Raw genomic sequence first — 19635 nt, 5'->3', positions numbered from 1 at the left:
TTCCCGCCAATGTTCAGCAATTTCGGACGGCCATTGAAGAGGAGTGGGACAACATTCGACAGGCCACAACCAACAGCCTGATCAACGCTATGCGAAGGAAATGTATTGCACTGCATGAGGCAAACGGTGGTCACACCAGAAACTGACTGCTTTTCTGATCCACGACCCTACCTTTTTCATTTTAGGTATCGGTGTCCAACATATGCAAATCTGTATTCCCAGTCATGTGGAATCCATTGATTAGGGCCTAATTAAATAATTTAAATGGACTGATTTCCTTATATGAACTGTAACTCATTAAAATATTTGAAATTGTTGCATGTTGCGTTTATATTTTTAGTTCAGTTTAGTTATATTTTGTCAAACAAGCTGTCCAGTTTACTGAACACCCCCTTAATATCTGTGTTCACAGCTGCCTTCCTTTCTCATGATGACTTATATCTATTACTTATCACTTAAAGCACCAATTTCTTATCTCCCCCACTAAAAGCCTGGTACAGTTGTTTTCCCACCACTGGACGATACAGTCTCGGCACTCCTTTACGGACCAGATGCCTATTACATGAATGTCCGATGATCACCCCCCAACATTCCAGGGTTTTCCAATAATCTTGAACAGGATTCCTGGAGTGTTCTGCGCAGTGATCGGAATGCACAGCTTTGGTGACCCTTCGCAGTGTTGATTAATTATTTTAATGGCCAATGTCTCACTGCCAGTATTAACTGGGGGTTATTGTGCAGAGTGTTGCTTGGTGGAACCTGAGATCCTGTGCTTCTAGATCTGCATTTCTTGTTTTATGGAGTTTTATGCTGGGTTTCTGTATGAGCACTTTGTGACATCTGCTAAACAAATTAGATTGGATTTGTTACAATGATGGAAAAAGACCAGGCCCCATCTCCTTCCCACAGTAACCTCTGCCTGACATTACTCCCCCCCTGTGTCTGTTGTTGAGTAACCCTGTGTGATTCACAGGCCGCATGTCTGGTGGTTGTGATTCACAAGTCACACACCCCCGACCCACCTCACTCCACCCTACGCCTCAGAGCACTGTGCTTTAGTTGGTAGAGGTTCTATTTACTCTAGCGGTGTGTTGGGAGTCTACTGACTTGGGGAAAGTGCACAGAAGGTCAGTCTAGATTGCCATTAGAGTGAGGCTGCAGGGGTCTATGATTTGCACCAGTGAAATATTATGACTACTTTTATGCGGTTATTGAGTTCTTCTGCTTCAGCTGCTGCTCATATTACTTTTGATTCTACCACCGTGGATACCACTGTAGAATTATTATCATGGCTTAAAGACCCTTACAATTACTCCCAATAGCATTACTGCTATACAGCATATCATGGTGCTGATATAACTGTTATGAAGATTTGACTGAGGAGTGAAGTAGAGGAGTGGAGAACTGTGCAGCCCCCTTAACAAGCACACTGTGCATCTATAGATAGTAGCCTTATGTAGCTTCGTGATGGAGTTTAGGCTTAGTGGCTGGGGTTAACAAAGCTTGTAGTGTGAAGGAAGAAGGAGAATGTCACGAAGATGGCCCATTGCAGCTGCTGTAGGCTGAGGAGACAATGGACAGATAGAAGGGTTTTTATAACTTAGAACTCTCTGAGGCTGGACATTTAAAATAGAATGCATGATTGACGTTCCACATTATTGACAGTATACTTGATCATTTAAAGTGCACATCTGCTAAGAACTGTGTAGATTTGTTTCCTTCAATGTAGGGATTAGAGTGATACGAGTAGGTTGAAGATAATTACCACTTAGTCATTTCTTGCAATGTCTCTTATGTACATAACATTTCAAACTAAAGCGTAAAGCAAACTGGAGTATTCCTTTCATGCATGTGTAACCATGGGGACTGTAGTATTTACCCAGGGGTCTCTGAGGGGTCACCATCACTCATATACTGCTACGTCCCAAATGACAAAAATGGGGTCCTCCCAACCTTGAGCTCTGATCTGCAGTGCATCTGTTGCCCATCTGTAAGGGGATCCGCTTTGACCCACTCCCAGAGAGCAACCCCAAGTCTATCCATCACAAACCAGGCCTTCTCTTGCACTCTCAGCCTGCAGCTGCTCCACAGAGTTACCTTTCCAGCAACCGGCCCAGTGATGAAACTACTTTCAGCTTGGATATGAGCAAGGACTACAGCTATGTGACTATGCCTGAAAATGAATATGTATGGTAGGCTTATATGTGTGCATGAAGGTATGTCGGCACCCTTCTGTTTCACATGTTTTCCATCTTTAGAATTTAGGCCGCTTTGCAATCACAGGTGTTGTATAATGTATGGTTTTGGGAAAAGCTGTCTATAGTTTGATGGTGGTGAGGGCTACAGTTTGTACTCCACAGACGCATGGAGTACATGTTGTCCATAACATGGATTGCCAAGAGTGTGCAAAGCTGTCATCAAGGCAAAGGGTGGCTACTTTGAAGAATCTCAAATATAAAATATATTTGGATATGTTTAACACTTTCTTGGTTACTACATGATTCCATATGTGTTATTTCATAGTTTTGATGTCTTCACTATTATTCTACAATGTAGAAAATAGTAAAAATAAAGAAACACCTGGAATGAGTAAGTGTTTCCAAACTTTTGACTGGTACTGTATGTTATATAATGCCAAGCGACCTTCTCTCTAGTTTAGACACCTTCAACCAATGGAATGGGTCAAAATATTGTCACAAATGATGAACATGATCATCTAGTCTATTCTGTGAACACCTAAACCCCACAGTCTCCCAGGAAATGCATTGCCTTGCTGCTGGAGGGGCCCTCTCCTTTCCTAGAAATACTATAAAAAGTAATGCATAACCTATGGAGGATGGGAATGGACAGGGAGGTAGCCTGGCCCCGGCACGTTTTCATGGACATTTCTGTGATGGAATGGCAGAATGGTGTGCCTGGCGGGCAGTGGTGTAAAGTACTTAAGCAAAAATTATTTAAAGTACTACTTAAGTCGTTTTTTGGGGTATCTGAACTTTACTTCACTACTGATATTTACAACTTTTACTTTTACTACATTCCTAAAGAAAATAATGAACTTTTTACTCCATACAATTTCCCTGGCACCCAAAGTACTCTTTACATTTTGAATGCTTAGCAGGACAGGAAAATGGTCCAATTCACACACTTATCAAGAGAACATCCCTGGGTATCCCTACTGCCTCTGATCTGGAGGACTCACTAAACACAAATTATGTCTGGCTATACGTAAATTAAAAAAACAAGAAAATAGTGGTTTCTTGTTTTTTAATATAAGCAATTTGAAATTATTTGTACTTTTACTTTTGATACTTAAGTATATTTCTGCAATTACATTAACTTTTTATACTTAAGTATATTTTAAACCAAATATTTTTTTAAACTTTTACTCAAGTAGTATTTTACTGGGTAACTTTCACTTTTACTTGAGTCATTTTCTATTAAGGTATCTTTAATTTTACTACAGTATGACGGTTTGATACTTTTTCCACCACTGCCGGCGGGAGCAGGTGGTCGGAATGAGGAGGACAAACTGGCGTGCCTCGGAGCATAATAATTCCGCCTGCTGTCCCCTCACTGTCCATACACACACACACACAACCCCACCCCCCTTAAAAGTCACCCCACCCTTAGTTTCCTGTGGCCCAGGCAGGAGGAGAACAGTTGTGCACCCTGATAAGGGGGCTAAGAGGAAGGCCTATGCTGCCGGGCAATCAGCATGTTAGACGTTGGTAATCAAGAACAATCGCAAGCCAGGATCTTGTTTATATAGCGTTGGACCTACATGCTATTTAAGTGAGATACACACACAATGTGCATAACATTCTATAGCGCACCATAGAATGTGACTCCATAGCACCTAGTCGACAAGTATACCCCAGGCACGTATTAACAGCTGGAGGGAATTCGAGCCCAATCCGACCCGAGTCACATACACTATTAAACTACTGTCCAAGACAATACTCGAGCAATGGCAGTTCTTATGTGGTAACACAGAACCAGTATATCTCATGTCATTGAAGCAATTCGTCTGACCCACCATTGGAATCCAGTTGAAGTTAAATGATTGCATTATATTCCATTGTATGATTTATCTGTGCATACTCTTTGTATTGATGGTGGTTCTTGCATTCCCTCATTTGTTAGTACCCACAACGCATCCCCATACTGTATTACCTACATCTGTTCCTCTCTATGCACATGTATGGTTGCGCAGATCCGACCTGGGTTATAATAGTATTTGTTTTCTTTCAAATACCTTGAGCAGTAGATTGAACCTGCCTGGAGTGCCTGATGGGCAGTAGATTGAACCTGCCTGGAGTGCCTGGTGGGCAGTAGGTTGAACCTGCCTGGAGTGCCTGGTGGGCAGTAGATTGAACCTGCCTGGAGTGCCAGATGGGCAGTAGATTGAACCTGCCTGGAGTGCCTGATGGGCAGTAGATTGAACCTGCCTGGAGTGCCAGATGGGCAGTAGATTGAACCTGCCTGGAGTGCCTGGTGGGCAGTAGATTGAACCTGCCTGGAGTGCCTGATGGGCAGTAGATTGAACCTGCCCGGAGTGCCAGATGGGCAGTAGATTGAACCTGCCCGGAGTGCCAGATGGGCAGTAGATTGAACCTGCCCGGAGTGCCAGATGGGTATGCACTTTTAGGACTATTCCAAAGGTTCCATTACACCAGGAAAGCTCAATGAAATGCAGGTAAAGCATTTGAATGAAAACTAATACTACTTGACCCCCTGGATCTGGTGTAGCTCACCCTGGAAGTCACACAGAGTTTGATATGGGCTGACTGCTTGAAAAAGCCGGGACTACCTGCATGTTTGACAAGTGAGACTTAGTACCGTGTTTTAGCGTGACTTGCTGTGTGTGCAACATACTGGTTATGATGACAGAGCAGAGCGGGGATCTACATATGTAACTGTCCCTATAACACTCCTTGAAATGGTTTTATTTTAACACCCATAGGATGTCCCCATGATAGCGGAGATAAGGAATTAAGAATTTGGCTAAGAAACAAAATGACTGCTAGGCCTATGAATACTATACTTCAGATCCCCAATTTTGGTTTGATGAGTAATGATATGTACTATTTCTATTTTGTTTTAGGTGAATGCTCAGTAGGCAGGTTTCCATTTACCCAGGGTTATTCAACTAAAGCAATGTCGCAAACAAAATCTTTACGATATTTGTAATGGAAACGGCAGATACAGGCTAGGAGAAATGTTTATATAGATTGACAACATTTTTGTCTATTCGACAGGGGGGGCGGGTGGATTTTTATTTAGTCTAACTTTCTTTATTGTGACAAATGATGATGGAAACTGTGTTTAAAAAAAGAAATATGATTACCGAATCATTTTGAAGGTACGAGGCAAGAGATGTCAACGGGTAGCTATAAAGCTCCTCTGCACATTTAATTCTAAATGCCTACTGATTGCAAAATAAAAAAATTCAACTACAAAAATAAAGTTTATTTGCAGGACAAGGATTGTCCTGACTTTCAAGAACAACACCTGTGCCAATATATCCTCCAAACACCGGCTCCGTGGGCATTATCACTTAACTATACATGCTGGCTTTCGCAGGCAACCAGAGACATGAAGCATATATGGGAGGGTATACAGACTGCCGCCAATGTATTATTGCGTCATTCGCCTAAATGAGTAATAGAAACAGTTCAACCACTATATTTTTATTCAACACTAGTTTTTTGCTTTTTTTGTGTGTATTTTTATTGACACAGGATAGTTACATTGAAAAGCAAACTAGCTGGAAATTATCACATCTATTTTCAATGCGAACTTTATTCAATGTCGAGAAAAAAAATCACTGGACAAATTAAAGGAAACAGAGCTAAACCTCTGAGTAACAAATCGTTGCCATTTGGAACCTAAGTGAAAAGAAAGGGGTTGTGGGAGGTTGGGATAGAAAAAGGAGAGAAAACACTAATTTGGTCATTAGCTGATGACATATCTGTTAAAGACTTTGGCTCTGTGAAGACATACTGTACTTCCCTGTCATACAGAGCCAGCCTCTATGGTTAGAAAGTGATAATATGTGGCCCGAGGACAGCCTGTAGGCTTACATGTAGTTTGACAGTCAGGTGGAGGAGGGGGACTTCGTTCAGTTACACTACGCAGGAGGAGGGGGACTTAGTTCAGTTACACTACGCAGGAGGAGGGGGACTTAGTTCAGTTACACTACACAGGAGGAGGGGGACTTAGTTCAGTTACACTACGCAGGAGGAGGGGGACTTAGTTCAGTTACACTACGCAGGAGGAGGGGGACTTAGTTCAGTTACACTACGCAGGAGGAGGGGGACTTAGTTCAGTTACACTACGCAGGAGGAGGGGGACGTTCAGGAGGAGGGGGACTTAGTTCAGTTACACTACGCAGGAGGAGGGGGACTTAGTTCAGTTACACTACGCAGGAGGAGGGGACTTAGTTCAGTTTACAGGAGGAGGGGGACTTAGTTCAGTTACACTACGCAGGAGGAGGGGGACTTAGCAGTTACACTATGCAGGAGGGGGGACTTAGTTCAGTTACACTATGCAGGAGGAGGGGGACTTAGTTCAGTTACACTACGCAGGAGGAGGGGGACTTAGCTCAGTTACACTATGCAGGAGGAGGGGACTTAGTTCAGTTACACTACGCAGGAGGAGGGGGACTTAGTTCAGTTACACTACGCAGGAGGAGGGGGGGAGTTACACTACGCAGGAGGAGGGGGACTTAGTTCAGTTACACTACGCAGGAGGAGGGGGACTTAGTTCAGTTACACTACGCAGGAGGAGGGGGACTTAGTTCAGTTACACTACGCAGGAGGAGGGGGACTTAGTTCAGTTACACTACGCAGGAGGAGGGGGACTTAGTTCAGTTACACTACACGCAGGAGGAGGGGACTTAGTTCAGTTACACTACGCAGGAGGAGGGGGACTTAGTTCAGTTACACTACGCAGGAGGAGGGGGACTTAGTTCAGTTACACTATGCAGGAGGAGGGGACTTAGTTCAGTTACACTACGCAGGAGGAGGGGGACTTAGTTCAGTTACACTACGCAGGAGGAGGGGACTTAGCTCAGTTACACTACGCAGGAGGAGGGGGACTTAGCTCAGTTACACTACGCAGGAGGAGGGGACTTAGTTCAGTTACACTACGCAGGAGGAGGGGGACTTAGTTCAGTTACACTACGCAGGAGGAGGGGGACTTAGTTCAGTTACACTACGCAGGAGGAGGGGACTTAGTTCAGTTACACTACGCAGGAGGAGGGGACTTAGTTCAGTTACACTACACAGGAGGAGGGGGACTTAGTTCAGTTACACTAAGCAGGAGGAGGGGACTTAGTTCAGTTACACTACGCAGGAGGAGGGGGACTTAGTTCATTTACACTACGCAGGAGGAGGGGGACTTAGTTCAGTTACACTACGCAGGAGGAGGGGGACTTAGTTCAGTTACACTACGCAGGAGGAGGGGACTTAGTTCAGTTACACTACGCAGGAGGGGGACTTAGTTCAGTTACACTACGGAGGAGGGGGACTTAGTTCAGTTACACTACACAGGAGGATGGGGACTTAGTTCAGTTACACTACGCAGGAGGAGGGGGGACTTAGTTCAGTTACACTACGCAGGAGGAGGGGGACTTAGTTCAGTTACACTATGCAGGAGGATGGGGACTTAGTTCAGTTACACTACGCAGGAGGAGGGGGACTTAGCTCAGTTACACTAGGCAGGAGGAGGGGACTTAGTTCAGTTACACTACGCAGGAGGAGGGGGACTTAGTTCAGTTACACTACGCAGGAGGAGGGGACTTAGTTCAGTTACACTACACAGGAGGAGGGGGACTTAGTTCAGTTACACTACACAGGAGGAGGGGGGCTTAGTTCAGTTACACTACACAGGATGAGGGGACTTAGTTCAGTTACACTATGCAGTGTCTAGGGACCCTTCTAATTGCTCACACACCGAGATAAAGCATATTTTGCTTTCTAGTTTCCTCAATTACAAAGATAACGAAAGCAAAATCTCAGAGTCTCAGTCTGTTGCATGAAATGTAAGCGATAAGCTCCAATTCTCCTTACTTTCAATTGTGGACTAGTGGTAAACTACAGTATTTGGGGGCAGCACATTGTAATACTACTGTGTTGAGTTGAGTTAAAAGATTAATCCTTGCTTTATCCATTTTTATTCAACTAGAAATTATCTAATTTCCTTCTCTTTATTCTAAAAGTTGACTGTCAGATTCAAAATCTACTCCATCAAACAGGAAATAAATCCATATAATTCTTGGATCAAAGATCACGACTTCCTCTGTTGTGGATGCTGATGCTGAGCTGCCTTTTATACAGAGGACCTCCCTGCAAAAATGCTCTAATTGATTTATCTTACACAGGCTGCTAAAAGAGGGCTAATTGATGGTCCCCCACCCTTTTCTCATGCGGCTCCATGCCGCAATCAACCTGCGACCCGGCTGCCTTATCGGCACATCTTAGTAAAAAATCAAATGATTGGGCCGCAACCCAGCACTTCCCATAGAAATCGGAAAGCCAGGGATAAAAAAAAAACAAGAATGAAAAAACATCCTGACTTGAAGAACATGGGGAGTGGGCTTTCAATGCACAGGATGTAGAGAGACTGGTTAGAGAATCATGTCGGTAGAACCAGGAGGATAAAAAGGGCAGAGTGAGTTGTCACGCGAGCAGTATGATAATCCGTATATCTAAGGGAGAAAATGCATGTGCATATATGTTTCAATGTCATAATTAATGAGTCGTGTTAGCTAAGCCTCCAACCAGGGTATGTACAACAATGTCACTTTGGAATGCGGTTTTAACCAATCAGCATTCATGATTTAAACCACCCGTTGTATAACACATCATAATACAGAGTAAGCCTTCTTCACACAGAAATTATAGTAATTCCAACTATCAATTGATTAGTTGAATAATGTAGGTTAATTCCCAGCTGAATGTAGAAATTGCAGAAAACGTGCCTCTTTTTTTAGGGGCCAGACATAAACCATTTGTGTAAATGTTTTTCCACATGTAAGGGATTACGGGGTTTGCTAATTGCTAAATGAGGCAGCACCCAGATGTACAGTATACATATGGGCCCTTTGTGATTGCATGCATATGGATGGAGGGCCATAATGCTCGCTGCTTTGCTTAAAATCTTCTCACCAAAATCTCACGACTGTCAAAATGGCCCTAGACTTGCATACAAAGCTGCTGAGAAAAATCTTAGCATCAGTCGGAACCACAGGAGGCTGCTGAGGGGAGGACGGCACTTAATAAGGGCCGGAACGGAGCTAATGGAATGGCATCAAATACATGGAAACCATATTTGATACCATTCCACCTATTACCACAAGTCCGTCCTCCCCAATTAAGATGCACCAACCTCCTGTGGTCTGAACATGGGAAATGAATGGATCATCTCAAACTCAAAGTCCCAAGATAGTTTGGAGGCATTGTTGATTGCCGTGAATTGGTAGATGGCAATTGTTTGTTATGCGAAAACACAAGATAAATTAGCTTTACAGAAAACTCCCACATTCCAGTTGTCAAGTCTCAGCGGTTTACAGTGGTGTTGTAATTACTGTATATCTGGTGACAGACCCATAAATGATAGAACAATGTAAAAGTATCCCACAACAACAACTTGTTTAAACTTGTTTACTGTGATGCAGGGAGCAGTGGAGGGATTTCCCCACAATGCAAAACTCTATGTGTTATGTAGTTTCAAATCTATTCTAAAAATGACAGAGCAAACATTTGAGTACATGTTTATTGTTTACCACAGTGTGCATACATTCCTAACCTGGTCCTAGAGATCTGTTTGTGTTGTCTTGCCAACTCCAATGGTCATTGTCAGGAGTTGGCAGGACAGCACAAACAGATCTGGCACCAGGCTATCAATTTCTGCTCTAACATTCAGAGTGATACTCTTTGAGCTAGTCTTCCAGATGGGGCCCCACCCTGAAAACATATCCCCACATCACAGGAGGTTGGTGGCACCTTAATTAATTGGTGAGGACGGGCTCATGGTAATGGCTGGAGCGGAATTAGTGGAACGGTATCAAATACATCGAACACATGGTTTCCATGGTTTTCATGTGTTTTGATGCCATTCCATTTGCGCCATTCCAGCCATTATTATGAGCCGTCCCCCCCTCAGCAGCCTCCATTGCCCCACATCAAACACCACGGTTTCCAGAATGCAGTGTCTGCCGTGCTGTCGAGATACGATGGCATGAGGGATTGACCTGTGCTTGACCAAGCCATTCCTGAGTGAAGCGTATGCATTTAGTTCCTAGGCCAGAACGACACAGCTTAATGGCAAACAGATGAAAACAGGAATGTTAGCCCCCTCCCCTTCCTAAAATGTTTTACACGACTGTCAGGCCTGGCGAGCGTCTGCGTCAGATTACCCAGAGAGCCTCAGATAAGCCAATGTAAAGTCAGGGACTATTTATTATTGGGGGGGGACAACAGTCAGAGCTCTGTAGTGAGAGCGCCGGCGCGAGAGAAAAATAACCCACTCTCATGCGATATTTGGATGGCATTAGGCATCTCTCAGGCCTGACATGTATATTTGTGAATTTTGCCCCGTCATGCACTTTCCACATGTTTTCCGAGCGTAGCGATTTGCACTCATTCGCAGAATCTGAATGTTGAGGTAGGAGTTTGCATGAAAAACAAACTGCTGCTGAGGAATGGGCTTTTACAACTTAAGCCATCGACAGGCCTATTCCTCGCATGTAAGGGGAGAAACAGGTCTCTGAGGACCACAGGAGAAGTTCCAGGCTTTCACTGTATGGTTGAGTAATGAAGCCAATGAAATGATTCTGATCACAAAGATAAAGGAAACAGCTTTGAACATGATAATGCGTTGACGAGTGACTTGTTCATCAAAATGACATGCACGCTAAATTGAAAACCGGTAATTAAGTCCTGACTCAATACTGGTAATGCACTGTTGAAATGCTAGCAATGCCAACAAAACAACAAATCATAAAAAGAACAGAGTACGAATACGAACGATATCCAGTTCATCGTTAGTGACAGAAACAGACTCTAATGAGAGCTTTCTCCCCCACCAACAATGCCAAGAATTGTTGCTTCACTCGGTTATGCTCAGGGATAGAGGGGAATGCATTGCAATGCATCGTGTTTAGATTCACTCCCTCTGTTTTTGAATTGGGACAAGGGTTACGCCCATCAATGGGCGTGATAGGCAGTCTTTTTAAAGGGTCCATCTCGTCGTGAAATGGAAACATTGTTTTCATGTGAGCCCCTGATGGCGTTAAGGCTTTATTGAGAAACCACTACCCTAAACCAGAGGCCTGAAATCTTAGTGACATCCACAACTCTTGTTGCTGAATCGTCCTATTTCTTCTATCTTGGGGCCAAAAGTTAAGCTCAAATTCATTTGTATTTATTATGGCAAAATTAAGGCAGTTATACAATCTCTCTCAACCAAATGTGGGGCCAAAGATCTACCCCCACGTCCACTCTTGGGAAGTACAGGTCAACAACGATGAAACAGGGACCCAGATATACTGTACAGGCCAAAGGGTTTGAGATACCCCGGATAGGACAATATAGGGAAGCGTAGTGTTAACATAGGGCACCATTGCCTGTGACCCCTCCAGATTGGAGAAAGTGCGCCCGTGGCTGTGATGTTTTCATGTCTTCTTCCTCTATCGTTCAGAGTGATCTTCTGCTCCCTGACATAAGGCGTAGGACATTGGCAGGCGGCTGTTATTCGAGAGACGTAGTTTACGTGAAGCCCAATGTATACCTCTATCACATTTTAGGGAAGACCCAGATGCAGACAGTGTCGATGGAACAAAAGTTTATTACTAGAACGTGGGCAGGCAAAACGACAGGTCAAGGGCAGGCAGAGCTCGGTAATCCAGATCAGAGTTCCAAAGGGACAGAACGGCAGGCAGTCTAAGGGTCAGGGCAGGCAGAATGGTCAAAACCGGGAAAACTAGAAAACAGAAACAGACAGGAACAAGGGGTAAAACACTGGTAGTCTTGACGAACAAAACGAACTGGCAACAGACTACACAGGTATAAATACACTGGGCATGATGGGCGACACCTGGAGTGGGGTGGAGACAAGCACAAAGACAGGTGAAACAGATCAAGGTGTTACAACCTCAGTGTGCAATGAGAGCTTTAGAACCCAGAGAGGGTGTCAGTTATGATATTTGAACCTTTATTTAACTAGGAAAGTCAGTTAAGAACAAATTCTTATTTACAATGAAGGCCTACCCCGGCCAAACCCGGACAACGCTGGGCCAATTGTGCACCGCCCTATGGGACTCCCAATCACGGCCGGATGTGATACAGCCTGGATTCAAACCAGGGACTGTAGTGATACCTCTTGCACTGAGAATCAGTGCCTTAGACTACAGCGCAACTCGAGAGCCACACCTACAATCTCAGACCAATGGATGAAAGGAAGCGAGCAGCGCTGTTGCCACTCTATGCTTCAGTTGAAAACTGACTTGGGCTCCATTATCGAATGAGAACCTATGGAATGAGTGTTTGTGAAGGGATCTACTCTGATTTTGATTATGGGAAATGGTATATAATTTCTCCTCTGAGAGTCAAATCAAACACTGAGTACAAAATACAATGTAAACAAGTGCTGAAGTATCCAACTGAATTTGTTTTTGCTTGATTTGAAGTTAGGCTCAAACTGTTCGATCGAGTTCAAATCAATTGTCCTGCCTTTTGTATCCTGCATTCTAACTCAATCCACACCAAGTTAGGAAAACCTGCTTTTAGATTTTTTTGCGCCTCTCGTGGAATGATCTCCAAAGTCCTTAAAATGGATGCCTCTCAGGTAATTCAGGCGGATGTTAGAGGGCCTTTTTACTGAAGAATGTGTATGTTTCGGATGATTGCGTTTTGCTTTTCATGTTTTGTGTTTGCTTTTAATGTAATTGATGTGTACATAGATATGTATAATGTAATTGATGTTAATTGATGTGTTCATGCAGGGCTCATCTGCGAAAGAGACTGTGGTCTCTGCTTCCCATTCCTTTTTGCGTCTATTACTTTTGGTTTTCTAGACCAGTTTCAAACAGCTGAAAATACAATATTTTGGGTTATGGAAAAGATATTTCACAGTGGTTCGGCTTGTTTTGTCACAGAAACTGAAATTAAGAAAATAGAATTTTAGCAACCAGGAAATGGCAGAGCGATTTTTGCATAGTACAATTTTAAATTAAGATGCTATATACATTTCCAGTCAAAGGTTTGGACACACCTACTCATTACAGGGTTTTTCTTTATTTTTACTATTTTCTACATTGTAGAATAGAAGACATCAAGACTATGAAATAACACATATGGAACCATGTAGTAACCAAAAAAGTGTTAAACAACACTACTGAGTTGTGACTACAGTAGGTAGGGGTGGTATACAGAAGATTTACCCTATTTGGTAAAATACCAAGTCCATATTATGGCAAGAACAGCTCAAATAAGCAAAGCGAAAAGACAGTCCATCATTACTTTAAAAATACATGAAATTCAGTCAATGCGGAACATTTCAAGAATTTTGAAAGTTTCTTCAAGTGCAGTTGCAAAAACCATCAAGTGCTATGATGAAAACAGGCTCTCATGGGGACCGCCACAGGAAAGGAAGACCCAGAGTTACCTTTGCTGCAGAGGGTAAGTTCATTAGAATGAACTGCCTTGCAGACCAAATAAATGCTTCACAGAGTTCAAGTAACAGGCACATCTCAACATCAACTGTTCAGAGGAGACTATGTGAATCAGGCCTTCATGGTCGAATTGCTGCAAAGAAACAACTACTAAAGTAAACCAATAATAAGAAAAGACTTGCTTGGGCCAAGAAACACGAGCAATGGACATTAGACTGGTGGAAATCTGTCCTTTGGTCTGATCAGTCCAAATGTTTGATTTTTGGTTCCAACCGCCATGTCTTTTCGAGATGCAGAGTAGGTGAATGGATGATCTGCACGTGTCACGAACATCGTCAGGGAAATGACCAGACCAAGGTGCAGTGTGGTGAGAGTACATTTCTTTTATTTATGAATGTCGCCAACTAGAAACAACAAACCGACCGTGACGCTTACTAAGGCTATACAGGCCACTAAACAAAGTCAACTACCCACAACTAAGGTGGCAAAACAGGCAGCCTAAGTAAGATTCCCAATCAGAGACAACGATAGACAGCTGTCCCTGATTGAGAACCATACCCGGACAAAACATAGAAATAGAAAACATAGAAATAAAGAGACTAGAATGCCCACCCTAGTCACACCCTGGCCTAAACAAAATAGAGAATAAAAGCCTCTCTATGGCCAGGGCGTGACAACATGTGTGGTTCCAACCGTGAAGCATGGAGGAGGAGGTGTGATGGTGTGGGTGTGCTTTGCTGGTGACACTGTCAGTGATTTATTTAGAATTCAGCATGGCTACCACAGCATTCTGCAGCAATACGCCATCCCATCTGGTTTGCGCTTAGTGGGACTATTAATTCATTTTTCAACAGAACAATGACCCAACACACCTCCAGGCTGTGTAAGGGCTATTTGACCAAGAAGGAGAGAGATAGAGTGCTTCATCAGATGACCTGGCCTCCACAATCAACCCAATTGAGATGGTTTGGGATGAGTTTGACCGCATATGTGTTATTTCATAGTTTTGATGTCTTCACTATTATTCTACAATGTAACATGAAACTCCGTGACAGTAATCTCACTCTGACAGAAATTCATGATTTGTGACACATTTCAGCCATTAGCGGCACTACTAACGGTTTCCTGGGCAGTTTCAAACAGATAATGCCGCCAGTCTGTTTCCTTTAGCTTCCTGTCTTCCTGTCGTAGTGAGATTATGCGTTGCGATAACAACATAGACTAAATGAACTGCCTGTCCATAGTCAGGACAAACACTCAGATATTTCTCCCACTGTCTAAGATGTATCTTTATCTCACACATATCACATTCCCCTACTCTCTCTGTCTCTCTCTCTCTTTTTCTCTCTCTCTCTCTCTCTCTCTCTCTCTCTCTCTTCTCTCTCTCTCTGTCTCTCTCTCTCTCTTTTTTTCTCTCTCTTTTTCTTTCTGTCTCTCTTTCTGTCTGTCTATCTCTCCCTCTCTCTATTTTCTTCTCAGAATTGTTTTGATTTGCTGTAGGACTAACTGTCGAGGTGCACTGGTACACATGATAAGGCCCACAGGATGGCATAGCTGGGCTTATCATGTGTGGCCGAGCCCAGTGCCCCCACTCCTATCCCTCGAACCATTGGCACAGGAAAGACTCATCCCCCTTATCTTCCCCAGCTGATGAAATAACACTTGACTCCTGCCCTCTCTGTAGCTTCCTGCTCGGATGGGCCATGTTTCTCTCCTACTCAGAATATTTTTTTTACTTCACAGGGATTGGGTTCTGAAACATCTCAGACAGTCTGATATTTGAGTCTCAAAAATTAGCTGTTTGTTAATCTGTAAACATTTGTTCTAAAATATCAGCTGTTTTTGGTCATACATTTGAGTCTCTAACAGTCTCCAAAATCACTTGGATTGATTTATGATTAGCATAGTATTAGTCGGCATAGTCAGCGATCTTTCACTTTGTTTTGGCTACCAGATGACTGTGTTCTATGGCTGGGACAATGCTGGGGGAAAGGCCAAAAAAACTATACAGACAATGACTTCATCAAACAACACAGTTTCACGACGCATCAGTTACATGGCAGGAGATGTTTTGAAACAATTACTGCTTTGCATACAAGCCAGTGAATTATATGCGTGAGGCGGGCCTGGCACAGCTCCTGGTATATGTCTGTTATGTTTATGGGGGGTCAAATAAGGAAGACATCCTCTTCTGCAAACCACTGGAAACCAGGACAACAGGAGAGGATATTTTTAAATTACTGGACAGCTTTGTGACATTAAATGGACTTTGGTGGTCAAGATGTGTTGGTATCTGTACTGTTGGCGCAAAAGCCATGACAGGGAGACATAGTGGAGTGGTAACGTGCGTGCAAGCAGTTGCTCCCGATGCCACTTGGGTACACTGCAGCATCCACCGAGAGACTCTTGCTGCCAAGGGAATGCCTGACAGTTTGAAAGATGTTTTGGACACTACAGTGAAAATGGTTAACTTTGTTAAAGCAAGGCCCCTGAACTCTCGTGTATTTTCTGCACTATGCAATGTGGGCAGCGGCCATATAAGGCTTTTATAACATAAACAAGTATGCTGGTTATCAAGGGGCAAAGTATTGACACTTTTCTTTGAATTGAGAGACAAGCTTAAAGTTTTCTTTACTGACCATAGTTTTCCCTCGTCTGATCGCTTGCACGATGACGAGTTTCTCACACGACTGGCTTATCTGGGTGACGTTTTTTCTCACCTGACTGATCTGAATCTAGGATTACATGGACTCTCCGCAACTATATTGAATGTGCGGGACAAAATTGAGACTATGATTAAGAAGTTGGAGCTCTTCTCTGTCTGTGATAACAAGGACAACACACAGGTCTTTCCATCACTGTATGATTTTTTTGTGTGCAAATGAACTCAAGCTTACGGACAATGTCAAATGTGATATAACGAAGCACCTGAGTGAGTTGGGTGCGAAATTACAGATGACACAAACAACTGGATTCATAATCCCTTTCATGCTCTGCCACCAGTCCACTTACTGATGTCTGAACAAGAGATCCTCATCGAAATTGCAACAAGCAGTTCTGTGAAAATGTCATTTAATCAGAAGCCAGTGCCAGATTTCTGGTTTGGGCTGCGTTCAGAGTATCCTGCCTTGGCAAATCGCACTGTTAAGACACTGATGCCCTTTGCAACCACGTACCTATGGGAAAGTAGATTCTTGGCCCTCACTAGCATGAAAACTAAATACAGGCACAGATTGTGTACGGAAAATTATTTAAGACTGAGACTCTCTCTAATACAACCCAACATTGCAGAGTTATGAGCATCCTTTTAAGCACACCCTTCTCATTAACCTGTGGTGAGTTATTCACAATTTTCGATGAACAAATAAGGTTTAATATGTAAGATGGTTAAATAAAGAGCAAAATGATTGATTATTATATTATTATTATTTGTGCCCTGGTCCTATAAGAATTCTTTGTCACTTCCCATGAGCCGGGTTGTGACAAAAACTCACACTCATTCTTATGTTTAATAAACGTATAGTATAGTGTGTGTGTGGCAGGCTTACATTATCATGCTGTAACATGAGGTGATGACGGCAGATTAATGGCATGACTAGGGCCTTAGGATCTCATCAAGGTATCTCTGTGCATTAAAATTGCCATCAATAAAATGCAATTGTGTTTGTTGTCAGTAGCTTATGCCTGCCCATACCATAACCTCACCGCCAACGTGGGGCACTCTGTTCACAACTTTGACATCATCAAACTGCTTGCACACACAATGCCATACACATGGTTTACGGTTTTGATGCCGATTGGACGTACTGCCAAATTCTCTAAAACGACGTTGGAGGCGGCTTATGGTAGAGTAGTGAACACTCTGGCAACAGCTCTGGTGGACATTCCTGCACTCAGCATGCCAATTGCACGCTCCCTCAAAATTTGGGACATCTGTGGCATTGTGTTGTGTGACAAAACTGCACATTTTAGATGGACTTTTTATTGTCCACAGCACAAGGTGCACCTGTGTAATGATCATGCTATTTAATCAGCTTCTTGATATGTCACACCTGTCAGGTGGATGGATTATCTTGGCAAAGGTTAAATGCTCACTAACAAGAATGTAAACTAATTTTTGCACAACATTTTAGAGAAATAAGCTTTTTGTGCGTATGGAAAACTTCAGGGATCTTTTATTTCAGCTCATGAAACATGGGACCAACACTTTATATGTTGTGTTTATATATTTGTTCAGTGTATATCCAACCCAACTCTATTTGTTGCCACTATCATGTGTCCCAGTGGTTTTCCATAACCCCAAAAAAAGGAGTGGCATAACATTTGCGACCCCCGAGCATGCATATGGACATAGACGTAAACACACGCGAGCATGTTGGAAAGTATACACAAACGCAGTTTATTTGAAAGTATTCAGACCCCTTGACTTTTTCCATATTTTGTTACATTATTCAAAAATGGATGAACAAAAAATCCCTCATCAATCTACACATAATACCCAATAATGACAAAGCAAAAACAGGTTTTTAGACGTTTTTCTAAATGTATATATATATTTTTTTAAATATCAGATTTACAGAAGTATTCAGACCCTTTACTCAGTACTTTGTTGAAGCACCTTTGGCAGCGATTACAGCCTTGCGTCTTCTTGGGTATGACGCTACAAGCTCGGCACACCTGTACTTGGTGCAGATCCTCTCAAGCTCTGTCAGGTTGGATGGGGAGTGTCGCTGCACAGCTATTTTCAGATCTCTCCAGAGATGTTCGATCAGGTTCAAGTCTGGGCTCTGGCTGGGCCACTCATGGACATTCAGAGACTTGTCCCGAAGCCACTTCTGTGTTGTCTTGGCTGTGTTTTTAGGGTCGTTGGCCTGAAGGAAAGGTGAATCTTCGCCCCCTAGTCTGAAGTCCTGAGCACTCTGGAGCAGGTTTTCATCAAGGACCTCTCTGTACTTTGCTCTGTTCATCTTTCCATCGATTCTGACTAGTCTCCCAGTTCCTGCCACTGAAAAACATCCCCACAGCATGATGCTGCCACAACCATGCTTCACCGTAGGGATGCTGCTAGGTTTCATCCAGGTGTGATGCTTGGCATTCAGGCCAAAGATGGAAGACTGTGTCTGTCCCCTTTTCAAAGCACATGGAGGCAGAGCGGAGGGACGGAGAGTCGGGTGAGAGGCAGCGTTACCTCTGCTCTCTCCATCTCTGACCATCGGATGCAGGCCATCAATCCAGTAAAATGACATGTGGGGGGTGAGCATGGAGGAGTAAGACAAGTAGAGCCTCATTCAAAGGGGATCAGTGAGTCTGGATTCTGTCTACTTCAAACTTCAAACATCTGCGGCCAAGCTCCTCACTTGAAGAGTTCTGACCTTGAGGAGTTACGTGAGAGCTCTGAATGCCAAGGTCTCAATTAAGTCCTCACCTCAGCAGACAGGAAGTCCTCTCTCCAGCTTCCTGTGTTACTGAGCCACTTCCTATGTTACTCCTCGTATCCTGCACTTCACTGTCAATTACATTAATCTAGTCTGCTTTGCCTTGTTTTCACTGGGAAGGGAGTCATGTAGTTTTACAAGAAGAGGGTGGAAAGTAAACATTGAAAACCAGATGACGACTAGTAAATATATATTTTTCTTCAAAGTTCCACTGACACATTTATACCTACTTTGCAGAAATGTTCAAACTAATATACCTTGTTAAATTTCATCTGACTTTGAGTCAGAAGGTAAACATTGTGGAAAGTTCCAGATGTTTGTTCTTTTATTTAGCGGATGCAAAGTCCCTGAACCAAGCGGTTGCTTCCGGTCCTACTGTGTTAAGCCCAGACTGATGGGATGCGCCAAAGGGTGTGAATAGAGAGGGGTCATCCTATCTTTTTCTTTTTTTGTTGTTGAATTTTACCCCGTTTTCTCCCCAATTTCGTGGTATCCAATTGTTTAGTAGCTACTATCTTGTCTCAT

The sequence above is a fragment of the Oncorhynchus tshawytscha genome, linkage group LG05, assembly GCF_018296145.1.
Source record: "Oncorhynchus tshawytscha isolate Ot180627B linkage group LG05, Otsh_v2.0, whole genome shotgun sequence".
Lineage (NCBI taxonomy): Eukaryota > Metazoa > Chordata > Actinopteri > Salmoniformes > Salmonidae > Oncorhynchus > Oncorhynchus tshawytscha.
This window is presented reverse-complemented; position numbering follows the sequence as displayed.